A 4,075-nucleotide genomic window follows, 5' to 3' on the forward strand; every position below is an offset into this window, starting at 1 on the left:
GAGAGAGATATGAGAGAATATTGGCAAGAACTAATGATCTAATAGCTGATAATTTATTAAGAGGAGAGTAATGTCTCTTCAAAACAAATACATATTTTGGGAGATTAATCGTGAGGATAAAAAAAGAGGAGAAGTGCCTCTTAGTCGCAACCATTAATGGTGGCACGGTGGGAAATGTTTCAGAACTTGAATGAATCTGTGATAGGAAAGTTGTATTAGTGGAGAGAGTATAAAGGCCACCACACAGCAATTCTTTACAGATACACCACAAAGCTCGACCTACTCAAAATTTTATAAAGTTTTTGGATGCACAAAGCAGAAATATGTTTTTATTGTCTACATTTGACATGGGGTGGAATGAGGCAGGAATCAAAACTCACATGCGGACCCCAGTATGAGCATAGAACAACACCTCGGAGGCATAGAGAACACGGATTGTTAACTGTCATTCCAGAAGTTTCAGCGTTTTTTCAGTCCTGGGAATTCAGGGGTCGTTAGGTACTAGACTCCATTTTGGCGACACTCATGCCTTTCTAAGAATTAGGAATTCAGTAATCTCATAATAAATCCTCCGGCCTGCAGGACGTGGGCTTCCGTGTCCATCACCGGAACTCCAGGGGCTTGACCTCAAACTCGATTGTCCATCGAACTCAGTGATCGCCATCGCAACCACTTTCAGCCTCTGTCGTCCACATCTCCGTCTGCCATTTCCAATTCAAGGGGACTCTCATAGGGCAGGAATATTTCGCGAGTGTAATTAGTGTTCATTAGTTTTCTAAAAGCTCATATCACATTTATTTTCGTTTTGTTCCTGTCTCTTTCGAGGTACTTTCTTGTTGACAAGCTTTGTGACAGATACGGAACGATTAGCAATTTTTACCTTAGAACAAACGAGGCCACTTGAACATTTTGTGCTTCATGTGATGATCTTAGACATGTCCTACAGTAGAGGAGCAAAAACAAAACTACTAGATATTATCATATTGACTAGTCCCAGTTCACCGGGACTCTGACATTCCTGAGGTCAAAGTTTTCTTGTATTGGAAGCAGTTGGGTTTGCAAGGGCTGCCTTGTCTTGAGACCATTGAAATAAGAACTCAGAAACTTGAGCACTATTATCAAAAATCACAAGGCTCACACTGACACAGACATCAATCCAGACAGACAAGACAAGACATCTTCCAGTTTTCCGCCTGAGATGGAAAAGATTTCTTTGAGCCGTTTTTTCTGGGGAGTGGGGGTGGGGCTGGCGGCCAGGCAGGCTTTGGGAAGGAGCTCATGGTTTGGAATTGCATATGAAAAGAACCAGCTTTCCGAGTTCCAAGGAATCAAGTTTCCTTGGAAACCAACTTTGTCCGGTTCTATAGAATATCATGGCCCTCCTAGGTCAGGTCGTCTTTCCTTTCCGTAGCCCTCGTTTGATCCCTGAATTCTAGACAGCTTGGATTGCCTCTGTGGGCTGGATGGATTGTCCTCCCGTTTCACCGGGCGGCGGGAGCGAGCTCCCAGAGGCTCTCCTGGAACCGGGCGTGGGGGCGGGGCTCACCGGGAGCCCGTGGTGAAGGTGGGCAGCGCACCGGGAGCGCGCCCGGGGCGGGGCGAAGCCGGGCGGCGCGGGTCGGGAACCGGGTCGTGGCGGGGATGGGGGGCGGTCCCAGTTGTGCTCCGGGGATCCCCACTGCGGCTGGGAAGGCACCGGGAGCATGGCAGGGGCGGGGCGGCGCGGGGCGGGGGTCGGCTCCTGGCGGGGGGGGGGGAGGGCTTCCCCGTTGTCCTCTCGGGGGTCGCCGTGGCGGCTGGGAACGCCCACTGCGTGCGCTCCTGGGTCCCCAAGGGTCGGCATCCAGTGGGCGCGGCGGAGGGGTGCGGACCACAGGTCAGGGAACTGGGACTGCGTGGAGCAGGGAACCACGTAGTCCGCCCTCTGTTGGCACAACCTGGCGGTCGCAGAAAGGCCTCGCCTTTGGGCTCAAGGCCTTGACCGCTCCACCCCTTTGCTGAAAGGTCAGAGCCGCGCGGTTTTCCCAAGCAGCCGAGTGTCCGCTGCAAGTCCAAGGGCCAGAACCCTGAACTCTGGCCGGCTGGCCCAGCCCTGCTTCTGGCACTTTGGAGGCCAGCGGGCCCTTGACCACCTGCTGGGATGGGAAAGGGAAGGGTCCACGAATTGCACCCTAGAAACTTAGTAGGGTGCATGGGTTTCAAAACCCGGTGGCCGCCCAGGCAGCAAACAAGGGAGGAGGGCACCCTGCTGCCCTTTCATGGCAGCATCTGTGGCTGTCCTGCTGAGGGGGCCTTTCCATGGGGACCGTGTGCAGTACAAGTTTGGTGTTTGGGAACCGAATAATTAGAACGTGTAAAAATTTTAAATGATGTGGTGGTTTGATTCAAACAAAACAAAACCAAACAAAACAAAAAACCAAGCTCCAAGTTTTTTGCAAATTTAGGTCTTAATATTGAAGGCCTGTGTTCCTTCCACTGTGGCATTGTACGAAGAAATGTGCGGGTTTTTTTTTTTTTTAATTTGCTTTTTGTGTTTCTTTTTTTTTAGAAAAGATTCCGAAAAATGAGGGAAACAGGAAGCCCAGAGGTGCCCCTGTAGTTTGGCGAAGGCCTTAGGAGGTCACTTGGAAATGCCGCTGTCTGTGAGGGGGGGAGGGGGCACATGTGCACAGAGCTGTGCAGGCTTGTCCTTTGCATGGATGTTCTTTGTAGAAATCCACCTCGGAGCCATCTCCTGATGTGTAAGAATTTCCCAGACAAACCTTGAGCTAAGCAATGCGTTTTTTCCTTAGGAAATGTTGGTCTTCAGCGATGTTCAAAGCCTGTGTATTTCGCTAGACTCTGGCTTCAGGTCGGTTCCCCCAAAAGGCTCCGAAGCGACCTGAACCAAACAGTAAGTTTTCCTCCTACCTTGTTCTCCTCATCTACGTTAAGAGTATACTTTAAGAGTATCCTGGCACATACATGTACTGCCTCACCCCTAACCTCAGTCATGTGTTCCAAGAACTTCTGTCCGTTTATTTATTTGTTTTGGGTAACATTGAATTCGTTTTGACTATGCTGGGTCTTTGCTGCTCGCTGGAAGTTGCTAGGACCTCTGGACTGCAGTCTCCCATCTCTTGCTGACCTCTTGTTGACCTCTGCAGAATCCTGGTTGGTGGGAGCTTGTTAGTTCCTTGTTCCTTACCCGGACCTCCTGTGGTAAGTGTTTTCTCTCCTCTGGGGCCTGGTAAGGGTGGGTGGGCATTGGCATCCCAAAGGTGGCTAGAAGTCAATGATTTAGGCAGGCTTGTGAATAGATATGGGAGAAGGCAATGGCACCCCACTCCAGTACTCTTGCCTGGAAAATCTCATGGACGGAAGAGCCTGGTAGGCTGCAGTCCATGGGGTCGCTCAGAGTCGGGCACGACTGAGCGACTTCACTTTCACATTTCACTTTCATGCATTGGAGGAGGACATGGCAACCCACTCCAGTGTTCTTGCCTGGAGAACCCCAGGGACTGCGGGGCCTGGTGGGCTGCCGTCCATGGGGTCACACAGACTCGGACACGACTGAAACGACTTCGCAGCAGCAGCAGCAGCAGCAGCAGCAGCAGCAGTGCATAGATATCAAAAGGGTTTAGAACAGTCAGGTAGGATCACACAAGTCACCGTGAAGCAATACTTCTCCACTTAGCCAAAGCTAACAAAAGATTTCTGTTCTAGGTCAACCTAGAAGAGATCACGGAAGAGGTAAAGAAACTTAAAATCCATTAGCAAAGGCAGTTCAACCTCTCAAGAAACCTTGTGCTAGGCACAACACTCTTTTCTGGGGGTCCACTTTCCCTACAACCTCCTGATCCCATTCTGTACCCATTCCTTTGCTTCTCCCATCCTGAAACTGCCACCTGGAAGAAAGAACGACGTCGTTTTCCTTCAGAAAATGCGATTTCATGCCACATACCTTCTTTTAATACCAAGTCATACAGTTCCCTTCAGCAACCAAGAACTGACTTTTATATTGGCATTCGACAGATTGGTGAACATACCTATCAGTGATAGTAGCGCCCCTCCCCTCCCCGCACGCACGCACACA

The 4,075-nt window shown here is 50.2% G+C and overlaps 1 long non-coding RNA gene across 1 annotated transcript; it reads left to right on the forward strand.

Moving 5' to 3' along the window:
* The first annotated feature begins 2,831 nt into the window (after positions 1-2,831).
* Positions 2,832-3,605, forward strand: LOC132344765 (uncharacterized). Its single transcript, XR_009493718.1, has 2 exons — positions 2,832-2,893; positions 3,147-3,605. It is a non-coding gene; the product is annotated as an uncharacterized lncRNA (long non-coding RNA).
* Positions 3,606-4,075: the final 470 nt, after the last annotated feature.

Source organism: Bos taurus, unplaced genomic scaffold (assembly GCF_002263795.3).
Source record: "Bos taurus isolate L1 Dominette 01449 registration number 42190680 breed Hereford unplaced genomic scaffold, ARS-UCD2.0 Leftover_ScbfJmS_2154, whole genome shotgun sequence".
Lineage (NCBI taxonomy): Eukaryota > Metazoa > Chordata > Mammalia > Artiodactyla > Bovidae > Bos > Bos taurus.